Source organism: Gadus chalcogrammus, chromosome 12 (genome assembly GCF_026213295.1).
Source record: "Gadus chalcogrammus isolate NIFS_2021 chromosome 12, NIFS_Gcha_1.0, whole genome shotgun sequence".
NCBI lineage: Eukaryota > Metazoa > Chordata > Actinopteri > Gadiformes > Gadidae > Gadus > Gadus chalcogrammus.
The window spans coordinates 20,744,571-20,769,538 of record NC_079423.1 but is presented as its reverse complement, the minus strand read 5'-3'; the positions used below and the strand labels follow the sequence as shown (position 1 = coordinate 20,769,538).

Sequence of the window (24,968 nt, the reverse complement as noted above, 5' to 3'; positions counted from 1 at the left end):
GTGATCTTCTCTACACGCCCGGGATTACAGCTGCGTCTTGCGGCGGTGAAAATAGCCGACACACTTTCACTTTCACCGTTGCTGCGGGTCTGCTTTCCCGAACTCACCGTTGTGTTTCAGGAGCATATGTTGCCGCATAGTACTTTCTGGTCTCGATTTCGCTTGGCATATTTTACATTTCACCTTATGATCTCCTATTTCTTTAAAGTATTTCAATTCTTCGCTGCGCTTTGCTTTAACCGCCATCTCTTAACTTATTGAATTCTGGCGTGCCTGCACACGGCACGGAACGCGCCATGGAAATGGATGCATTTAATTTACTTTGTGCCCACGTCATACGTTGGCGCCAACAGAAAATTGATACATTTGCTACATTTGCAGAAAACGTTGTTTGTGTGTATATGCAAACTCGAGTTTGCCTGTCCACCAACCGAGTTCATTTGTAACGAGGAGTACTCGAGTAATCGATTCCTCACGCCCATCCCTAGTAGTGACCTACCGTTGTATACTGTGGCGGTAGAACGTATTCGGAAACGTTTTCCGTACTACACAATGCGAACTGAGCATTCGGACGCGCTATATTTGTGGCGTACTACAAAATGCATGCTATAAGTATGAGTATTCCGAATCAGCCCTGGATTGGGCTTTGCAAGGTTTGTTTACCGGCGTTGCTATGGTTACCGGTCTTGCGTGTTCCAACGGTTTATTAGGTTTCTAATAAATCGCTGTCTAATCAATACTTCATTCACTGCCTCTTCCGTGGTCATTACAATATTATGAATAGACTGGGTCGGGTTCTCCGACGTCTCTCCCTCTTGGCCTGCCCATAACAGGTTTGAATATTAAGGGCTGCCTAATATTCGTTCGATTATTATTATTTTTTTTTATATTGGAATTATATTCGAATCACGAAGTTCAGAGTCAAAGCCCTAATTCACATATAAGGTAATTTACATTTCCTACAGAGAAAATACTACCACGGGGGTAGTATTATTCAGCACATTTTCAGAGTACAAATGTCAGGATATGTTGTTCACACATACGGCCCATCAGGAGAATATCAGGACTTACACGTGTGTCTGAAAGCAGCTAGTGTGTGAGCATTTGATTACATTATAAAATTGGTCAATTTATGGTAACAGGGGTAATTGTTCAATGGAAAGTGTAGTATACTATGCATGCAAATCAATTATTAAATAGCTTTTACTGTTATTCAGGGCTGAAAAGTGCATTGACATTTTAAAATGCAAGGCAACTACGATTGGTTAATTGAAAAATAATAATCATCTTTGTGATCAAACATCTCTTCCAGTGTCCTGGGCCCCGTTTCCCGAAAGCGTCGTTAGCCTAAGTGGATCGTGAAGTGCGTCGAAAGGGCATCGTAGAGTTTTCACCGCGTTTCCCGAAAGCATCGTGGGGAACGAACGTCTTGAAAACGCTCGTAGCTAACGAGTACTCCAGGGGTGCTCGTAGGTACTAGTAGGACGCTAAGAGCATCGTCAGCTATAGCCTCAGTGGCGACACCATCGGACATTCCGTCTATTGGATGCGTTTTATTAAAACGCATTGCGCCTTTATGTTCTTAGTTTGGTAATTAATAAAGATTATTAATTTATTTATTAATAAAGATGTTAAAATGGCCAAAATAAAACGGGACAGTCCAGAAAATGTTTGCGCAGGCAGGGCACTCAAAATGTGTGAGAGAAAGTGGGGGGATTTGTGCAGACTGACATAGGCTACTCATAAAACGTAGCATAAAATAATGTAAAAAATAAAATAAAATTAAAAAAAATTAAAAAAATTAAAAATAAAGAAATAAAATAAATTATAAAAAACAAGCAAAGGAGCAGGCAAAAGGCTGGGATATGGTGGGGATTGGTCACGTTGACGGGAATGTTTAGTGACATGTGGGAGGGTGGAGGGGGTTAAAAAAAAGTCTCAATCACTCTTCGACGCGCATGACAACCAGCCGCGTAGTTATGAGGGAGGCCGTCCTCACACCGATCTTCCTCGTCGTCAACGTCCTCAGCGTCCTCCGGTTCAAGCAATGCCACCCCAGCCTTAGCTGCAATGTTGTGCAACATAGCCGTCACACACATCACGGCGCATGACTTGGCCGGCGAAAACTGGAGCCCTCCGCCTGACTTGTGAAGGCATCTAATATAGCGCAACTTCCACCTCCCGATCGTGCGCTCAACGATGCACCGGGCCAGACGGTGGGCTTCGTTGTATTCCTCATCAATAGGCCTACATACCTTACCCTATTTCCGGAGGGGCTTTAGCCAATCAAATTATCAATCAAGGAAACCCTTATGCGGAATCAGATTAAGTCGGCTCTCTTTGCTGCGCAAAGCATGTTTCAGAAATCAGCCCATTAAGATAAATGTAGTTGTCACACAAGCTATTTTTAATTTTTTGTCATATGGAATTATTTCAGGGGGGAAAATGCCGTGAAACGCACAGTGCATTCAGGATTAGGACTGATATATGTCGGTTTAAGCCTAATCAATTGTGTTTTAATGTCTTGCTATAGCATTCATCTAATTGCAGTCGATTTTTTTCGTAGGCTACTCTGCTGTTGTCCTTGATGGGGATATATTTTAACCCTTTTTAACACAATTTTCCTGCGACATTCCTGCGTCTCCCCCTCCTACGGAGCCCTATTCAGCACCGTGTCAGTAGACAGTTACAATCCTACGACGTCGTGAGTGCAGCGAATGCGCGTTCACGTTAAGAGGAGTTTCGGGAAACGCGACAAAGAAATTATCGATGGATCGCAAGATCCATCGGGAGAATGATCGTACGAGCGAAGATCCATCGTTATCGGGAAACGGGGCCCTGGCCAAGACAGGCAGCAGTAGCCTACAGTCACACATAGCATACACACAAAACATAAGAAAAATAAAACAACTAAAACAGTCCACAGGGGGGAGGGGGGAATATCAATATCCAACACATTCTCACTCCGAGCGCGTCGATTTCTGACGAACGGTCAGTGACTTTTGCTTCAGTTTCTGACGCAAAAGGGTACCCTTGCGCTGCTTTTTTATACGCATGGGGTTTTCAACTAGTTACAATGTAACCCTTTGACGGGGGACCCGATGGCTGCACATAGAGACGCTATGAGCATTCATATCCCATTGGCTAACGGCCTTGCGCTTCTTTTTTCGACGCGGGGGGTTTTCCACTCATTGCAATGTAATCCCTCCACGGCAATATATGAAGCTATGAGCATTCATTCCATTGGCTAACGGAAGAGCCGATGGCTGCACATAGAGACGCTATGAGCATTCATCCCATTGGCTAACGGAGGACCTTGTGCTTCTTTTTTCGACGCAGGGGTTTTTCCACTCATTACAATGTAATCCCTCCACGGCAATATATGAAGCTATAAGCATTCATCCCATTGGCTAACGGAAGAGCCGATGGCTGCACAATAACGGCGATTTTACAGTGACATCTGTGACATTCCTCAACACAACTACACCAACGTGTCCTTGTTAATTACACAACATGTATGGGTTAAGGCTCTGGGCATCAGTTGTCCTGTTTGGTGCTTTGATTGAGAGAAACAATCGTTTTTTTGATCAGTGTTGGGTAGCCGAGCGTTGGGTTCCGTTGGGTTCCGAGCGAGTCAGTGACTTTTGCTTCAGTTTCTGACGCAAAAGGGTACCCATGCGCTGCTTTTTTAGACGCATGGGGTTTTCAACTAGTTACAATAACCCTTTGACGGGGGACCCGATGGCTGCTGAAAACCCCATGCGTCGAAAAAAGCAGCGCAAGGGTACCCTTTTGCGTCAGAAACTGAAGCAAAAGTCACTGACCGTTCGTCAGAAATCGACGCGCTCGGAGTGGCTTCAGTTTCTGACGCTGAGGTCGTTGCTATAGAGGCCACGTCCGTGCGCTTTTTTTGACAACTGACAGAGCAACCCTTTCTCATCAAAATTACGTTCCCAGAGAACTATTCGGCATTCTCAATTACGTTTGTCTAAAAAACGTATTTTGTCCGTGATTACGTTTTATTGAACATATTGTAATGACCTCGCCGGTGACATGACGATGTCGAGTCATTAGTAATTGAAGGAACTTTTAATGAACCAAAACCAGGTCACTGAAACCCGTAACCAACGGCAGAAATCCCACCCAAAACAAACCCCGGTTACCCCGGCAACCCCCAACACGGTCTCACTCATGTGCAGGCCCCCACCCTCGTGTTCTTCCAAGGCCCTCCCCCAGCTGACCTAATGATTCGCCCCCACACTGATTGACAAGAAGAACATTACAATACATGCACACAGAACAACTGGCATAACGGACAACGAAATACAATGCAACACATAACACACAAACTATTTAACTGTCCCAGGGTCGCTACAATATCGTAAATACAAATTCGTTCTCAGCCTATTTTTGCCATTTATTTACCGTGTTACTATGGCAGAATAAAGAATAAATTAATGCATTATCATTCATCTTGAACATGTGTTTTTACAGTATAGAGTGGTGGAGAGGGATGACGTATGTTGGCAAACCCGGAAGTGAGCGTCGCCCTCGGTTCCCTTGACAAAAAGCCAACGGGTTTTCCATTGGATTTTGGATTATTGCAGAAAAATCCTCAACTCCTCAAAAACGGAAAATAAATAAATAAATAAAAATAACCGTGCTCCAAAGAACGAAGTGTAAACCAATGCATTCTGAATGGGAGTGTTTCTCCGATTTTTCCATGCTACACAACGAAATGTAAACCCATGCAAATAAAGACTTCATGGTCATAATAATTTAAATATCATTAATCTACTACTGAGTGTGTAGGGAGGTAGGCTATTCTATTTTTTTCAACGGGGCTGAATCCAGTCACTTGACCGTCATGGTTGCTATGGTGGTTGCTATCGACCGCCCCCTCTAATACTCGTGGCTCACGCGGCAAAGGAGCTGCCGTAAATTGGGTTGTTTTTGTCGTAAACTAGGGTCCGATGGTTGAAAAATAGACAGATATTCCAAGGTATCCTTAAAAGGCCGCTTGGATGTGTTTATTTTCTGCAGTTTAGACTTTTTCTATACCTAATTTTTGAAAGCAAAACACCAAGCTCATTGATTTAACGAGGGAGGGTTATTTGAAACAATTTATTAAATAAATATTTGTGAGAGGTCATTCCTTCTCCTGATTTTACTTCCTATTTATGTCGAGGGTAAACCCCTACTGTCCACAAGCATCCCCCCCCTCCCCATATGGATTTGGAGAATTGTTGCCACGTCCCAGTGGTGGAGGTATCATATATATATGAAAGAGGGCATTCAATTATAGCCTACAATGATCAATTAGGAGGCCGAAGCCTTAAAGGAAGTGATGCAATAGGTGACTGAGTCGACAACATTTAAGTAAGCTGTATATGTATAGGGTCTCTTATATATCAAAGAGGGTCTCAAAGGACGCATACGCTTCAACCTGTGGCTCCAGCACTACAGGAAATTACTCAGCAAGTGCTCCATCTCGTTGCAACTCACCCAGCGGCTCGCTTGCAAGATTTTGGCCTGAAGTTCTTCCCAGACCTACACCCTAGCCATCCAACATGCATATCTGAGAATCAGGCCTCTCTTTAATAATGACAAAAAGTTATGAGAGAAACACACATTAACTTTTTGTTATCTCATAAGCGGCGTGGTGCCGGCTCCTTTTGACCTTTTGACCCCCGACTTCAAAAACGTGGCCACAGGCCAGCTGTGTCTACACACCTTTAGCCACAAATGTACACCTCCATCCCACCAAAAATGGGGACTAGAAACTAACCTCTGTCTTATGTACATTTACTGTACTGTTGGAGGTCACGCCCCTTTGCCGACCTTTTCGAGATAGCCACGGATGCTAAAATGTTTACACACATTTCCCGGGGCCCCGTGAACGACATATCCGAGATTTGGAGTTCTAGCCCTTAGAGAAAAAAAGTTTTCCCAAATGGAGTATCATTTGGACAAAGCCCCTCAGAAGTGTAGCCTGCAAGACCTAATGGTTCAGAATGTGGTGGAAAAACAGTTTTTGAGATAGGAAGGTCCTACCGCCCTGAAATTTTAATACCTTATTCTAGGGCCTAACTGGGACCTCCGCACCGAAACTTGGCCCGGTCGGACCCCGAGGGCAGGAAGGGGGGGCCCTTCCTGCCCGAAACTTGGCCCGGTCAGACCCCGAGGGCAGGCCCCCCCCTTCCTGCCCTCGGGGTCCGAACGGGCCAAGTTTCGGTGCGGAGGTCCCAGTTAGGCCCTAGAATAAGGTATTAAAATTTCAGGGCGGTAGGACCTTCCTATCTCAAAAACTGTTGTTCCACCACATTCTGAACCATTAGGTCTTGCAGGCTACACTTCTGAGGGGCTTTGTCCAAATGATACTCCATTTGGGAAAACTTTTTTTCTCTAAGGGCTAGAACTCCAAATCTCGGATATGTCGTTCACGGGGCCCCGGGAAATGTGTGTAAACATTTTAGCATCCGTGGCTATCTCGAAAAGGTCGGCAAAGGGGCGTGACCTCCAACAGTACAGTAAATGTACATAAGACAGAGGTTAGTTTCTAGTCCCCATTTTTGGTGGGATGGAGGTGTACATTTGTGGCTAAAGGTGTGTAGACACAGCTGGCCTGTGGCCACGTTTTTGAAGTCGGGGGTCAAAAGGTCAAAAGGAGCCGGCACCACGCCGCTTATGAGATAACAAAAAGTTAATGTGTGTTTCTCTCATAACTTTTTGTCATTATTAAAGAGAGGCCTGATTCTCAGATATGCATGTTGGATGGCTAGGGTGTAGGTCTGGGAAGAACTTCAGGCCAAAATCTTGCAAGCGAGCCGCTGGGTGAGTTGCAACGAGATGGAGCACTTGCTGAGTAATTTCCTGTAGTGCTGGAGCCACAGGTTGAAGCGTATGCGTCCTTTGAGACCCTCTTTGATATATAAGAGACCCTATACATATACAGCTTACTTAAATGTTGTCGACTCAGTCACCTATTGCATCACTTCCTTTAAGGCTTCGGCCTCCTAATTGATCATTGTAGGCTATAATTGAATGCCCTCTTTCATATATATATGATACCTCCACCACTGGGACGTGGCAACAATTCTCCAAATCCATATGGGGAGGGGGGGGATGCTTGTGGACAGTAGGGGTTTACCCTCGACATAAATAGGAAGTAAAATCAGGAGAAGGAATGACCTCTCACAAATATTTATTTAATAAATTGTTTCAAATAACCCTCCCTCGTTAAATCAATGAGCTTGGTGTTTTGCTTTCAAAAATTAGGTATAGAAAAAGTCTAAACTGCAGAAAATAAACACATCCAAGCGGCCTTTTAAGGATACCTTGGAATATCTGTCTATTTTTCAACCATCGGACCCTAGTTTACGACAAAAACAACCCAATTTACGGCAGCTCCTTTGCCGCGTGAGCCACGAGTATTAGAGGGGGCGGTCGATAGCAACCACCATAGCAACCATGACGGTCAAGTGACTGGATTCAGCCCCGTTGAAAAAAATAGAATAGCCTACCTCCCTACACACTCAGTAGTAGATTAATGATATTTAAATTATTATGACCATGAAGTCTTTATTTGCATGGGTTTACATTTCGTTGTGTAGCATGGAAAAATCGGAGAAACACTCCCATTCAGAATGCATTGGTTTACACTTCGTTCTTTGGAGCACGGTTATTTTTATTTATTTATTTATTTTCCGTTTTTGAGGAGTTGAGGATTTTTCTGCAATAATCCAAAATCCAATGGAAAACCCGTTGGCTTTTTGTCAAGGGAACCGAGGGCGACGCTCACTTCCGGGTTTGCCAACATACGTCATCCCTCTCCACCACTCTATACTGTAAAAACACATGTTCAAGATGAATGATAATGCATTAATTTATTCTTTATTCTGCCATAGTAACACGGTAAATAAATGGCAAAAATAGGCTGAGAACGAATTTGTATTTACGATATTGTAGCGACCCTGGGACAGTTAAATAGTTTGTGTGTTATGTGTTGCATTGTATTTCGTTGTCCGTTATGCCAGTTGTTCTGTGTGCATGTATTGTAATGTTCTTCTTGTCAATCAGTGTGGGGGCGAATCATTAGGTCAGCTGGGGGAGGGCCTTGGAAGAACACGAGGGTGGGGGCCTGCACATGAGTGAGACCGTGTTGGGGGTTGCCGGGGTAACCGGGGTTTGTTTTGGGTGGGATTTCTGCCGTTGGTTACGGGTTTCAGTGACCTGGTTTTGGTTCATTAAAAGTTCCTTCAATTACTAATGACTCGACATCGTCATGTCACCGGCGAGGTCATTACAATATGTTCAATAAAACGTAATCACGGACAAAATACGTTTTTTAGACAAACGTAATTGAGAATGCCGAATAGTTCTCTGGGAACGTAATTTTGATGAGAAAGGGTTGCTCTGTCAGTTGTCAAAAAAAGCGCACGGACGTGGCCTCTATAGCAACGACCTCAGCGTCAGAAACTGAAGCCACTCCGAGCGCGTCGATTTCTGACGAACGGTCAGTGACTTTTGCTTCAGTTTCTGACGCAAAAGGGTACCCTTGCGCTGCTTTTTTCGACGCATGGGGTTTTCAGCAGCCATCGGGTCCCCCGTCAAAGGGTTATTGTAACTAGTTGAAAACCCCATGCGTCTAAAAAAGCAGCGCATGGGTACCCTTTTGCGTCAGAAACTGAAGCAAAAGTCACTGACCGTTCGTCAGAAATCGACTCGCTCGGAACCCAACGGAACCCAACGCTCGGCTACCCAACACTGATCAAAAAAACGATTGTTTCTCTCAATCAAAGCACCAAACAGGACAACTGATGCCCAGAGCCTTAACCCATACATGTTGTGTAATTAACAAGGACACGTTGGTGTAGTTGTGTTGAGGAATGTCACAGATGTCACTGTAAAATCGCCGTTATTGTGCAGCCATCGGCTCTTCCGTTAGCCAATGGGATGAATGCTTATAGCTTCATATATTGCCGTGGAGGGATTACATTGTAATGAGTGGAAAAACCCCTGCGTCGAAAAAAGAAGCACAAGGTCCTCCGTTAGCCAATGGGATGAATGCTCATAGCGTCTCTATGTGCAGCCATCGGCTCTTCCGTTAGCCAATGGAATGAATGCTCATAGCTTCATATATTGCCGTGGAGGGATTACATTGCAATGAGTGGAAAACCCCCTGCGTCGAAAAAAGAAGCGCAAGGTCCTCCGTTAGCCAATGGGATATGAATGCTCATAGCGTCTCTATGTGCAGCCATCGGGTCCCCCGTCAAAGGGTTACATTGTAACTAGTTGAAAACCCCATGCGTCTAAAAAAGCAGCGCAAGGGTACCCTTTTGCGTCAGAAACTGAAGCAAAAGTCACTGACCGTTCGTCAGAAATCGACGCGCTCGGAGTGAGAATGTGTTGCAATATCGCAAGACATTTCGGGAGGCTCAAGGAGAAAAGTAATATTACATTTGAGCAACAAAGTGCAATCTTGTGGTGGACTCTATAGCAGTGTTGTTTTCGTCAGGCAAGACGAAAACGAAAATGACGTCGTCAGACCCCTTTTTTCCATGACGAAAATGAGACTAAGACGAACGTCACCAAAGCCATATAAAGACTAAAATGTGACGAAAAATGTAGACATTTTCGTCAGACGAGAACTAGACGAGACTAAATTGTTAGTGAGAGCATGTGAGCGGAGCGGAGCGTGGAGCGGGTGGTGGAGCGGAGCGGAAGAAATACGTTGGAGCGGGTTGGAGCGCAGAGCGGTTTTAAATTCAAAGGCCGGAGCGGGGATTTCACTCCGCTCCAGTCCGCTCTAGTCCGCTCCGTTTATGGAGTTAGATTCATGCCAAAACCCCTCACACACGCAAAACGTGTTTTGCTCACGCATAACGATTCACACGCACACAAAACGTGTTTTACTCACGCAAAATGATTCACACACACGCTCAGTGTGGTTTGCAAATGCAAAACATCATTCACAAACTAAAGCAGTTTGCTTCAGAAACAAATACAGTATGTTTTACACAAAGTACAAAAAAAAATCCTTCAAGTACACAAAACAATTCTACAAGTACGGAACACGAAAGCTGCGCGTGGATCGGAATGCATTTGCGCACGGATCGGATTGCATTTGTGAGGAACAGCAAGGCGGAAAATTAGTGCCAAAAGTCACGTGACAAATAAATGTCCTGTTATTCACACTACACAACAGCAGGTGGCGGTGTTGAGTCAGTTTAAGGCCGCCAGGACGATCTTTTTTCTCCCCAAAATCTTTATTTGATTCCAAAACAGAGTGGCGACACTTCCATTGGACTCACCTGTTGGCCGCTCATTTTGTTCAATTTAATCTCCCAAACTAGCTTTTCTCCGTGTCGTACGATTCCGTGACAAAGGGGCGGCAAGTCGCATAGTATGGAGTTGAATCCACACACGTTTGGCCGGCATCAAATAAAGATTTTGGGGAGAAAAAAGATCGTCCTGGCGTCCTTAAACTGACTCAACACCGCCACCTGCTGTTGTGTAGTGTGAATAACAGGACATTTATTTGTCACGTGACTTTTGGCACAAATTTTCCGCCTTGCTGTTCCTCACACAAATGCAATCCGATCCGTGCGCAAATGCATTCCGATCCACGCGCAGCTTTCGTGTTCCGTACTTGTAGAATTGTTTGTGTACTTGAAGGATTTTTTTTTGTACTTTGTGTAAAACATACTGTATTTGTTTCTGAAGCAAAATGCTTTAGTTTGTGAATGATGTTTTGCATTTGCAAACCACACTGAGCGTGTGTGTGAATCATTTTGCGTGAGTAAAACACGTTTTGTGTGCGTGTGAATCGTTATGCGTGAGCAAAACACGTTTTGCGTGAGCAAAACACGTTTTACGTGTGTGAGGGGTTTTGGCATGAATCTAACTCCATATCCGTTTTTAACTGCTTCTAGCGGCTTACATGTAGGTGGTTCACGTAGAATAGAATGGGTTTCAATTGGAGCATCCAAGCAACCTGATTGGATAAAACGCGTCACGTGAGACCCTTCCACCCCCCCCCCCCGCAACACTGGCTCGTGTGCTCGCGCGCAGCTGCGCCTGCACGCACACGGCACACACACACTCATACACTACAGAGAGAGGCTGGTGGACGAGTTTTCGTCGGACTAAAACTAGACTAAAACCTTTTGAGTTTTCGTCAGACTAAAACTAGACTAAAACTTTCAAAGATAGAAATGACTAAAATGGGACTAAAACTAAGAAGCATTTCGTCAAAAAGACTAAGACTAAAACTAAATCTAAAATGCCTGCCAAAAACAACACTGCTCTATAGACATAATTCACCATACTGTGTTATTGACATGTTTTCGTTCTGTGTTAGAGGGACACCGTCTCTTTAAGAATTAAATGACTTCTGTGTTGATATGCCGGTCGGTGCGATGTTTGAATTGAACAGTTTTTATATGACAAAATGAACGACCTGCTGTTGCATGTCGAGGTGAAAAATTGTCTAATTTTATCGCAATTTCTGTCTGTATGTCTATAGACAGAACGTGTTACCTGGCAGAGTTTGTCGACGTGTTTAAAAACATGACGTCTTACCTCGGCGAGAGCCGATGGCGGAGCCGTGAAACGTCTTAACCTGTGTGTGTGTGTGTGTGTGTATGAGCGGGTGTGTGCGCTTCCGTGTATGCTTGTGCGTGCTTGCGTGTGTGTTCTTACCTGTGCGTGTGCAGATGGCGGAGCTGTTAAAATTCTTACCTGTGCGTGTGAGCGTGTGTGTGTATGTGTGTGTGTGTGTGCGTGTGTTTGTGCGCGCTTCCGTGTATGTGTCGCTGGCCTTTGTGTTGACGTGCGGTGTGTGTGCGGTAGGGGTGTAACGATTCATGCGATGCATCGATGAATCGATTGTCAGTCCTACCGATTCAACTAAATCGATCTGCTAAAATAAATAAATAGAATGAATCGCTTTGGCTTCACCAATAATCGATATAAATGCTTTAAATCGTATGAATCGATTATGATTAATGTTTTAAGACTTAGTTTACACGTTTATTTTGTGAAGTGCAGCTCGGTAATCCGTAACTCTGTCATCAGCTAGTCAGCTTGCAAGGAAGTCCCACGAGGGACTTTCTCCCTCACCCTCTACTGGTGCATTTCAAACATGGCAGAGAGCGGCAGCGAGATTGTTAATGCACCAGCAAACTTGAAATCCAAAGTGTGGAAGCATTTTGGCTTCGCAAAGAATAATGGTAAAATTGACAAGGGGTGTGTGACGGGGCGCATAGCTTCCGTCAATGTTGCCTGTGTGTGTTTGTCTTGTTTGACTATGTATTCCGTTACCTTCCTACCGTTTTAAAATCATTTATCAACCATGTCATTTATCATGCGCGCTACGGCAGTTTAATACAACCTTGCAAGTACCATCATTACAACGTTCTGTTTAATATCATTTACCATTAACGTCACCTGTTCTGTTGCAATAACCATTCAAACAAGTATGTCGTTGTCAAATTCCAGGTTTGTTTATTTAGTTTAAAAGTTACATGTTAACACAGCGTAAATGTTCGTCTTATCAGCGTCTCGTCTAGACTTTGTATTAGGGAATGTGTGCCGCGTCAACGGGGTTTAAATTAACGTCATAACTTCCGGGTAAACCGGAAGTGACCCCGAGTTTTTGTAATTATGTTTATTGCAGTATTTGTATATTTTGGCTACGCCAAAATCTAGCAATAATATAAAGGTCCAGTATGCTTAAGTTCGAATTGATGTTTTTGTGACTCTCAAGCCCATTGAGTTTGTTTAGTGAAAAGTATTTTTCTTTTTGTTGATTTTCGTTTTATTTTTATTGCCTTATAGGCCTTAAATTGGGAAAATAAAAGATCCCATCTTTTTCCAAACTTCTCGTCGGCTCCTGAGTGATTTTCCACCTAGTTAAAGACGCTCCAACACATCTACCCATGACAGGGTGTCACATTATTGCATGTTTATTTCACGGATATAGAATTTTGGTTCAAAGTTACTGAATCGAATCGTGGTTTACAGAATCGAATCGAATCGTTTGAAAAAAAAATAATTGTCCTTGAATCGAATCGCCAACTACTAAATCGTTAATCGAATCGAATCGTCTGAAGGCAAAGATTCACACCCCTAGTGTGCAGCCTTGTGTGTGTGTGCGCATGTGTGTGCCTTTCCGTGTATGTTTGTGCGTGCTTGCGTGTGTGTTCTTACCTAAGCATCTGCCGATGGCGGAGCCGTTAAAGGGGACATATTATGAAAACAGCCCTTTTCCTGGGATTTGGGGTGTTGTTCTGGGTAGATGGTGCTCCCACACGCAGACAAACTTTGAAATAAGTCTGTACATGATTTTTTGAGTGAGATACGCATTTCTCGAAGCAGCCCGCCTCCAGCTACCAAACGAGCGAGTCAGTTTCGGCGCCTCCTACTACGTAGGAAGGGGGCACATTTGAATATTACCTCCCACTTCCCCACTCCCCTCCAATCAGAGCATCGCTAAGATTTTGTGGACCAGCGGACGAGCAGCTCCGGCGGGGGGAACTCTGCGCTAGCCCTGCAGCTAAGCTCCAGGAGTACAATCCCTTTCTCTGGCGCCGAGCTCACCCCCCGCCGTAGCTGTCGCCGAAGGGAAGTCGGGAGGAGGAGACATGGAGTAGAAAGGTATTGTACTCCCGGAGCTGTGCTGCCGGACTGCCGCCGAGCTACCCCAGCCGGAGCTGCTCGTCCGCCGGAGCTGCTAGTCCGCTGGAGGTGCCACCTAGCTTCGGCGCCAGTTCAGTGGAGTACACCGCCGGAGCTGCTGGACTGCGGCCGGACGGCTTCGACGGCGGCCAGCAGCTCCGGCGCGGGGAGCTCAGAGGCAGTCCGGCAGCTCAGCTCCCGGAGTAGAATCCTTTTCTTCTCCATGTCGCGGTTCATGGACTTCAGAGAGTCAATGCCAAAGTTCCTTCCCCCCAATTCTTCTCAACCATGGCCGAGATATCCCCCAATATCCCCCAAAAAAGTCTTTACTTGTGGAAGTACCAGAGATATCAGACACATCTTTATTCTTTATTATTCATAATATCATCCGAGGCGCACATATCATCCGAGGCGCACAAGCACAGCTTTTATGTAAAAGCTATGCTTGTGCGCCTCGCCTTTTTTACCCGTACATAATATTATTATTATGTTATATTATATTATATAGATATAGAGCTCCAGGAGTCAGCAAACGGCAACAATCCCTTCTCCTCCATGCTGTGGTTCAGTCTGACAGCTCATTGGTCAATGGGCAGCAGCTCATTTGCATCAATGCCACAGACACCAGAAAAAACGCATTCTGAAAGGACTGAAACAGAGGGGAATTCTTCGTTTGCAACTGACGTCACAGCTAATTAAAATTCCTAACCAAACCGGAAGTCTGACTTCTTGGTAGGAAAGCAATCACAACATTGCGCCCCGCTACACTCGTTTCAGTCACATTAGAGTGGATTTCATTCAATCTAGGGATGCCACGACAAAGACGCCAAATGCACAATATGTGGAAGTATTTTAAAGTAAACAACTAAACAAATTCGTTGAATTACCACCTAAATGTGTCACATTCAGAAGGAAATTCAGCTTCTCAGAAGAATTGCCGCTTATTAATTAATCGATCATCGATCGATAAGATGAAACAACAACTATCGATTAATGAATTACTCGATAATTTGCATCCCTAATTCAATCGCAAAGCACGTATCTAACCTAAATTCTTACGCTATTACATTATTTTGTTTGGCTAATAATGCCTACCAGTTGTGCTGTGCACGGTTGTGCGAATAATTTCATACGGGAGAATGGGAATTGCATTTTTTTTAGGATTCCAAAAGTGACTAAAGTCACAACTCAAGGTGAGCGGACGCGTGAGTTGACCGAGGAGCGACGCCGCACTTGGATTTCGAACATCTACTGGGGCGACATGGCACAAATACATCTCGCCAACACTCGTATTTGTGGTAATCACTTCAGCAACTGTAGGTCGGGAATACCAATGTACAGCAAGTTCTGGGAATACTCCCACCTTAAAAAATGCCTCAGCACTCTGAATTGTCGATGCCCAAAACTGAGCGTCAGGCAGGATCCTTTCAATATTCCCTTTGTGGTCCAGACCACAAAGTCGCAGTAATCCAGGCCACATATTAATATCTGGGCTTGGACTTGGAAATAGTAGGCATGATTTCCGGAAGTCTGATGATAGTTCCATTTTTCAATAGGCAGAAATCTTTGACTCCTGCGCGGCTTCAGGGTCAACGTCTCGAAAGTCGTTGGGCACTTGATTTCACTATGCCATCTGGGGAGGCTCCAAGAAAGGGCTTTTGAGGGTAAACGAACAAACCACATTCAGAGACCGAGAAATCTTCATGCGTTTTATTCATTTATTCGGCATAACAAGCCCTTGCTTGTGCTTCATTGGCCCCAAGATGTTGCTGCATTGGGAAATGTATTTGCTTCCGGGTAGCAAATCGAATTAATAAGAGAAGAAGACGGCTTGTGAAGTTTGGTTCAACAAGCCGCCTTCAGCTTGGATGCAGTGATCCGTCCAGCCCGCTGCTTAAGCCAATTTTGATCGCTTGTGTTTTCCTACCAAGATGGCCGCCGTCGTGACTAGGGATGCAAATTATCGAGTAATTCATTAATCGATAGTTGTTTCATCTTATCGATCGATGATCGATTAATTGATAAGCGGCAATTCTTCTGAGAAGCTGAATTTCCTTCTGAATGTGACACATTTAGGTGGTAATTCAACAAAGTCGTTTAGTTGTTGTACTTTAGAATACTTCCACATATTGTGCATTTGGCGTCTTTGTCGTCATTAACCAACTTAAAGTGGCTCCATACTGCACTCCGTCCTGCCGTGTTCCAATACCCGTACTGTCCGTACTTACTAGCCAAAATTTGAGTACGCAGTACTCCAATTCAGATCCGGCGAAAAGAAGTATACTTCAAGGACCCGGATGCCGTACTCAAAACGGGCTGATCGTGAAGTGTGGATCGAAGGACACTCCCCGTACTCAACGGCAGCCTTCTTAGCTACGTAGCAGAAGAGGCGGAGCCAGGCTGAGCCAAAGTCGGCGCATTTTCCACATAGCCTGCATTAATATAGTCATTTTGTAGTTTTTATAGTTTTTATAGCTTTTTATAGCTGCTAGGCGTAAAGAGTTCACCGTTCAAAGCGGGATGTTTATTGCGGGGGAGGAGCCACGGCGGCAGTCGTGATCGTAATTTCCGGTTAGTGCACCACGGAGTACTCGATTTGGAACAGCACTCGCATCTGAAAAATTTACGTAGTAGCCAGTGCGGATAGTATACTTCCTTTAAGTATATTCATGGAAGTACGGGTATTGGAACACGGCCCTGCTTTGCTTGTGTTCCCGCTTGTGTTCCCGCGTGTGCGTCAAGTACGTCTGGCGTCAAGTGCGCCCTCACGTGGACGGTTGGGGAATTACGGGTTAAAATGCGATTAATTGCAAGTAATTTATTTTAATCGAGTAATCTCTTATCGACAATTAATCGATAATCGATTAATTGTTTGCATCCCTAGTCGTGACGTAAGCACTTTTTACGTCATTTTGATCACGTGGTTGCAAACGAAGAATAGCGGTAGACGATATATTTTTTCCTAAAAGCTATTTTCAGCAAACAGCTTCAAAAAAATATTTTCTGGAACTCAAATACTATGTTTACTTGTTAGGAAAACACCATAATATGTCTCTTTTAAACGTCTTACTTGTGCGTGTGTGTGTGTGTGTGTGTGTGTGTGTGTGTGTGTGTGTGTGTGTGTGTGTGTGTGTGTGTGTGTGTGTGTGTGCGTGCGCGCGTGGGGGCGTGTGTGCGCGGCGTGTATGTTTGTCTGCGTTTGTCTTTGCGTTGACGTGCAGTGTGTCTGCGTGTTTGTGTGTGTGTTTAGTGTGTGCGTGTTTCCGTGTATGTTTGTGCGCATGTGCTTGCTTGTGGTGCATGCGTTCGCGCTTGGCACATGGGCACTTGAGTTACTTTGAGTAACTGGTGCGATAGGCCTGCTATTATAGCAGTATTTTATTAAATTGGGCGTTAAATATTTTGCGCTAAATATATATATACATATCCGGAAGACACAAAACTAATCTGATGGTGGAAATCCTTTGGGCATGTAAGAGCCTGTTTTCATTTGTGTATACCTTGAATTAAACATAACTGTTATAAAATGCAAAACAACTAGAGGATTCATTCAGATTCATCGTCACCTTCAGGAAGAACATATTAAATATAATATAGGTTTTGATTATTCACCCCACTATGTCACAGGTTGCTATAGTTTTTTCGGTCCCAGTGGACAAAAAAATTGTAGACGAGAGACAGTGATTATAGGTGGTGTCCACTTAGCCTGTGGGAGAAATAACCGTATGGGGCACTCAGGCCTCCGCTGTGCCATTGACACTGAGGTACTTCAGTTAATGACCTTCCTCCAACACACACACACACACACACACACACACACACACACACACACACACACACACACACACACACACACACACACACACACACACACACACACACACACACACACACACACACACACACGCAAACACAAACCCCAATCCTTTTCGAAATGTATTTTTTTAACATCTGCTCCTCTAAACCCACTATCACTGAACAGCTTTACAAAGTCCAGGTTAATACAGATTTGAAACTTGTGCATGCTTGGATTAAGGATAAAGCTTTTTATAGAAATCCTGCATACTGCAGCCGCTTTCACTATAGCTCTCTTGGAAATGAGTCTCTTTCTAAAGTGTTTTTCCCTTCAATGTGTGTTTCCTCTAGTGTGTGTGTGTGTGTGTGTGTGTGTGTGTGTGTGTGTGTGTGTGTGTGTGTGTGTGTGTGTGTATGAGCAATAGACAATGTATATCAGCAGAATGTGGTTTCCCAGACCACTCTTATTGGCCCAGCCAGCCGGATCTGAACCCATCCAGGAAATGTGAGGTAGTTGGGTTCATTTCTGTTCCCAGTGAAAGTTATTTGCTTTAAAGTCTAGAGACAACCCTTCCTATCCTAGCCCAACCCACCCCACCACACCACTCACACACCCTATTTCGCAAACACCTCAGCTGATGTCCCCAGGACCACCCTTCATGCCTCTTGTCTCCCACCTACAAGTCTTTCAGACCAACTCATTTCCAAAATGTCAGGAGGGAGACTGCATGCATTGCTCTGCAGCGGAAAAGCCCATTTAGCGTTTCTCGGGCCGGCCTATCAGGTGGTACCTCCCGGACAGCTGGGGAATATCTAATTGTGGTTAATCTTTGGAAACACACAGGGTCACAGAGGGGTGCGCAGAGACCAAGAGAGAGAGAGAGAGAGAGAGAGAGAGAGAGAGAGAGAGAGAGGAATGAGCTAGCACATAAAAAAGGCAAGCTAATTCATTAGCGGGAAGCCATAACATAAATGAGCACCGACAGAGAGAGCAAGGGGAGAGAGAGGAGAGGGGGGGGGGGGAGTGATAGAGAAAGAGAGAGAGTAGAGAGAGAGAGAGAGATAGAGAGAGAGAGAGAGAGAGAGAGAGAGAGAGAGAGAGAGAGAGAGAGAGAGAGAGAGAAAGAGTGTGAGAGAAGAAAGATTGAAAGAGGGAGGAAGAGAGAAAGTGCAGGAGTGACTGGGGGGGTGAGATGAGACCCTCTCTGGGGAGCGTCTAATCCTCTTCCTAACTTTCTCTCCTCCCTTCCAGCCTCTTTTATGCTCAAGTGAAAGGAGCCCCGTTGCACAGGGATTCCTAACCAACCCCCATCCCACGCAACCCACCCCACCCCAACAACCCCCGGCCATCCCCCACCCCAACCACCCCCTCCCTCCCTCCCCATCAACTGAAGCGCCAACAAGCACTCACCAGAATAAACATAGCGTGCTTGACTCGGCGCTGCCGTCCTCCAAGGGAGCATGCATTCACTATCCATTGTGTTGGACGAATAAGACCAACACTGAAGCCCGGCTTCCACCTAGGCTCTGCTAGCCCTACAGTAGGTGTCCAAATAAAGTGTCTCGGTGCTTAAAACACAGATTCAAATTTGATTTAGGATTCTTTGTTTAATGCTGATTTTTCATCTCTTCCTCCACATAGCAGCAGATGTTACAAAGAGCACGTAATATACCACCGGCACCGAGGCCCTGCGCAATGCCCAAATCTTCCCTCTGTTTATGTCTACGTATATCTGTGTGTGTGTGTGTGTGTCTGTCTATGTGTGTGTGTGTGTGTGTGTGTGTGTGTGTGTGTGTGTGTGTGTGTGTGTGTGTGTGTGTGTGTGTGTGTGTGTGTGTGTGTGTGTGTGTGTGTGTGTCCGCTGTGTAAGTCACTTTGAGAACCACCTTATGTATACCATCCCCTGGAGATCAGAGAGACAAAGGCAGTGTGTGTGTGTTTATGCGTGATTGGTGATCTTGAATTGGTGATCAATGAAAATTACTATGTGAGGCTCTGAATTAATTTAAGTGTTAATGTTCTGTTACTCAAGGGTGATGGTTGTAAGTGTGTGTGTGTGTGTGTGTGTGTGCCTACACTGCCTACGTGTGCGTTAGGGCTGGGACGACGCGTCGACGTAATCGATGACGTCGACGCATAAATTACGTTGACGCGAAAAATGCGCGTTGATTCGAAAAACCCAAAACAAAGATGGGCGGCGCCGGAGCGTAGTAGCAACACGAGTGGCTCCTCAGACTTTCATAAGTGCAAGACGCCACGCACTCGTTCCTCTAAAGTATGGGAATTCTTTAATGTAAAAGGAAACGATTCCGTGATATGTCGTCTTTGCAAAATCGAGATGACTTTCCATTCTAGCACCACGGCAATTCACCAGCACCTGAAGAGGCGCCACCCGGTAGCAGCTGCAGATGACCAAGCACCGTAGAATTCTAAGAGTGCATTACTTTGCACTTTTATTTTGGAATTTAAAGGCAATAAACATCTTTTGAAATGTTAAGGAATTCATATTTTTTTCATTCAGATATGTAAATCAACATGTATAAATTGCTATTAGTCAATTAATGGGGAGATAATCGATAATCGAATCGAACTGAAAAAATTAATCGTTAGATTAATCAATGCATCGAAAAAATAATCGCTAGATTAATCGTTTAAAAAATAATCGTTTATCCCAGCCCTAGTGTGCGTGTGTGCATGCGTGTGTGTGGACCCACACATGTGTGATTTTTGTCTTACTTGCAAATGTCCCTTTCTGAAGTGCTTTTGTTTCTAGTGAAACATCATTAGGAGTGTGAGCACCTGAGAAAGTACAAGAAGAAGAAAAACCTGCTTCAGAGTGAGAGACAGAGTCCCCCCACACACACACACACACACACAGGAGGGAGAGCGAGAGATGGAGGCGAAGTTGAATTTGACACAGGGAGGGGAATTGGAAGGGAAAGGCAGCAGGTATGGCGGTTTAGAAGGGCAACCGGGTGGTGGAGGAGAGCGTTGAGCTAATCAACATCCCATCTGGAACATGAGGATCCCTGAAGCTAAGCTACAGGCAGAGAGAGAGAGAGAGAGAGAGAGAGAGAGAGAGAGAGAGAGAGAGAGAGAGAGAGAGAGAGAGAGAGAGAGAGAGAGAGAGAGAGAGAGAGAGAGAGAGAGAGAGAACAATGCTTCTGTTTATTACAACCACCATTTAATTTTCCACATTGGCTGTGTAGACATTCTTTAGACACAGGCTTGATGCTCCAGAAGGAGTGGCATTACGTTGGTATAAAGCCATCAGGAATGGCTGGATGAATATGAAAAAAGCTTTTCATTCAGGCCAATCACAAAACACTGTGGATATTTGCAGGTAAATTGTACGTGCGCGCGCGCGTGCGTGCGTGCCTGCCTGCCTGCCTGCCTGCATGCCCTCCTGCCTGCCTGCCTGCCTGCCTGCTTGCCTGCCTGCCTGCCTACCAGCCTGCCTGCCTGCCTGCCTGCCTACCAGCCTGCCTGCCTGCCAGTCTGCGTGCGTGCCAGTCTGCGTGCGTGCGTGCGTGCGTGCGTGCGTGCGTGCGTGCGTGCGTGCGTGCGTGCGTGCGTGCGTGCGTGCGTGCGTGCGTGCGTGCGTGCGTGCGTGCGTGTGCTGGTGTGCGGGTGTCTGAAGCTGTGTGCACTCTCTGGGGCATGTTGCTGTTTTGGCACTATACGTTAATCCCAGCAGTGCAGATTGTATGAGTGTTCTATGAAGATTACAGATTACGGACTGTTGCTGCAGATTAGCTGGCAGCTCTTTCTGCACCTCCGGACGGAAACACAGCTATCTCTCATAGCCACTTGACAGGTGGCTATGAGATGAGGTGGTCTGAGACCACCTAATTTTCACCATGCAGTTGAGCCCTGTTAACTGAAGATCTCTTAAACAAGGTTTTCTCATCATATGATTTTGGTTATGCAAAGGTTTTCCTGAACTAATCTATTACAAACCTATGTTAGATCAAGATGAAAATGTATCTTTCATGCGAAAAGACCCATACATAGAAAAACGTTGTATGTATGTTTAGTCCAGTTGGGAGGATTGGAATGGAAAACTCAGGCAAACCAGCAAGGGATCTTCAATTGGATTTCTGACACAACTGAATGTGACTATTTTTAGGACACTGAAAGAAGACTTTGCATCATTAATCAAACAGTTCCAAAGACATTTGAGCTGCCGATCAAATAAGGCAATGCAGTGGAGGAGAGCTACGGCGCAAGACTGGCGGAAAGTAACATAGCGCCGGTTTGTTAGCTTACCAAAGCTTTCTCCTGTGTCAAACAAGCTATGGTTCTGGTTTTGATTCTGCTTCAAGATGAATATATAAATACATCCCACTTTGAGGCAGCGTTCGATACTACTTGTGCATGTTGATTTATCATTTAGCTGATCCTTCCTTTTAGACTAAACTGTTCATTTTAGACTAAACTGTTCATTTTATCACACAGAAAAGTTAGAAGCAAGGAAAATATGATACATCTGTAAAGGATTGTCACTCTTGGGAAAAGATACGCTTCCAAGGAATCTATAGAGACAGAGTAAACAATTTAGTTGAGGGTTACAGGTGTGGGTAGACACAGAATTGAAATGTCCTGTGTGAACATACGTACAATAAAAAATCTGTTCACTATTATAGTTGCCACATAAAAACATAAGCACAGTGAAAACGTGGGCAGAATTAAAATAGAGCAGAACTGAATAAATGAAAAGAAAGATGTGGGGGCGGGAGGGGGCCATTTATAAAAAAAAGAGAGAGAGAGGGACAGAGAGAGGGACAGGGATTGAGAGAGAGCGAGAGCGAGAGCGAGAGAGAGAGAGAGAGAGAGAGAGAGGGACAGAGAGAGGGACAGGGATTGAGAGAGAGAGAGAGAGAGAGAGAGAGAGAGAGAGAGAGAGAGAGAGAGAGAGAGAGAGAGAGAGAGAGAGAGAGAGAGAGAGAGAGAGAGAGAGAGAGAAAAACACAAACAGAGAGAGTGATCCTTTGAGATTGACCAAACAACACTCTATTGGTTTCTATGACGACCAAGATTTGTCCTGCTGGGCCCGTAGAGGCTGAAGTAAGAGGCCCCTCTGAATGGTCACACACACACACACACACACACACACACACACACACACACACACACACACACACACACACACACACACACACACACACACAAAAAAAACTCTCAGTCTCCGGATACACTCCCAAATACAGGTGGTTTCATATGTTTAGGAAAGACTGACTGAACATACAATGTTTGTGGATGAGTTTACTGCCGTATATTCAGGAATATTTTTACCACTAATATACACCCACCTACTCCGCATAACCCCCCACACACACACACGTGCACACACATACCGTCCCCTGCTCACCCCAGTGGACTGGAGGCAGTTTGGAATGATCATAATTGTCACAGCAAATCCTTCTCCTCTCCCTTCTCCGAATCAAATTATGCGTTTCAAGACAAGTCATGGTACCCCCCCCCCCCAACCTATCTCTCACACACACACACACACACACACACACACACACACACACACACACACACACACACACACACACACACACACACACACACACACACACAATCACATACACAATCACACACACACACACACAAACGGGAAAGCGCGTGCATTTTCGCACTCCCAAACCAGATACAACTCATCGAAATGAAGGAAGACACTCAACGTAGTAGGCGAAACTGAATCCTAGTAACTGATTTAGCACGGTTTCGGGATTTCACGGAATCAAGAGCTCGTGCGGGCATGCTTGTGTGCGTGCGTGGAAGAAGTCGCGCGGATGAGAAATGGGCTGCAGAGCAACACCGGGCGCCGTGATTAATGCGGCTTTTAGCTGCAGCGGAGCCTCGGCCCCCTTTTCCGCGAACTGACCTGCTAATTCTCTCCCACACTACGTCTGCATCCTTCTCCCTTTCTCTTTTTTCTCCTTGAACCCTTGACGATGAACTGCAGGGAATCGTTTCAAACCAACACTCGGATGAATTGACATTCATATTGGCCCGCCTATGTATAAGAAACACACATTTCACCCACAGAATAACCTCGAGTAAAACACACGCGTTCTACTTAGTTTCACTTCACCCTCTAGGCGGAAAAGTCTACCAGCCGGAAACTAAAACAGCCCTTGTTAAGAGCCGTTTCTAGCAAAAAAAAACTGTACCGGCAGAAGATAACATGGGGGGAGGGAGAGGGGAAGGGGAGGTACAGACCGGACACACAACCCCGGGAGCGGGAAAGCATGCCCATGTCACGCGTTACTACAATCATTTTAGGAAAATTAAGCCATTTACACATCACGCTGAATCCCTTTAGACCACACGTCAAATCGGTACAATTGTAGCCTACAAACACCGAGGACATAAGCTACCAGCAGCAGCACGCCACTTTTCAGCTCTCTCATCCGTTTCCACGTCCCTCTTTTCCCATTGATGTCTTTCTGACAAACACACTTATACTCAGAATGACTCACTCGTCACACACACACACACACACACACACATACACACACACACACACACACACACACACACACGCGCAAGCTACAAATATATGACAACATTACACACTGTGTCACTGTAAATTATTTCTCATGCTAAAAGACCTATGCATCAGCGGAAGCGTTGCAGTGATTGAGGACAAGCACTTTGAATCCACAGGCTCCCAGAAATCCCTTCTAACCACTCTGCCGTCCAGGTCAATGGGAACCGCTCCGCAATTTAAACACAAACTCGTCAATCGTGCTGCAACATTACGCATTCGAGCACTTACCTTTTCACTTAACGAAAATCGAGCAGAGTAAGTTCCCATTCTGCGAAAGGTTAGAATCCAGTCATTCCGTTGTGTGTGTGTCCCCGGTTCGCCTACTCGGACGTCCACCACGGTGTCTCGGTAAGGGGAGCAATAATCCAGTTTCCCATCCCGGGAGATTCCTTCCCAAGATGAGTTACATCTTTTCACATGCCCACAAAAGTATGTCAAGCTTTCAGCGCGTTTTTCCTGCTTGTTTCCCTCCCTCCTCCTCCTCTCTGCTCTCTCGCTCTGTCACATACACATACACACACACACACACACACACACACACACACACACACACACACACACACACACACACACACACACACACACACACACACACATACACACGTACTTGCTGGTCCCCTCGATCGGCTGCTGCCGCTGAAGTTGCCTAGTTACCTCTCTCTGAAGGGTGGTTCAGGCCGCCGAACCGACAGCCAATCACAACGCCGGGTTCGCCTTAACCCGTCTGCTGCCGAACTGTCCCTATTTCGCGGTTCCAAGCGAAAAGAGCATGAAATAGAACCCGCAACAACAGAAAAGCGACTGTGCAAAAGACCGATAAAAGGGAAAACGAGACGTCAGTGGGTAGACGGCGGAGTTGTAAAATAAGTTGCAACCGTATGCCAATATTTTTGATTGTTTGAGTGGTGCTGTGCCAGTGAGGCTTTTATG

General features: G+C 45.2%; 1 protein-coding gene across 4 annotated transcripts in view; it reads right to left on the bottom strand.

Moving 5' to 3' along the window:
* The window catches only part of dab1a (DAB adaptor protein 1a), a 157,758-nt gene extending 133,079 nt beyond the window's left edge, over positions 1-24,679 (bottom strand). For all 4 annotated transcript variants that reach the window (XM_056604545.1, XM_056604546.1, XM_056604547.1 and 1 more), the window contains exon 1: positions 24,267-24,679. The gene's annotated coding sequence lies outside the window, so the exon portion shown is untranslated. The remainder of the gene's footprint in view (positions 1-24,266) is intronic.
* Positions 24,680-24,968: the final 289 nt, after the last annotated feature.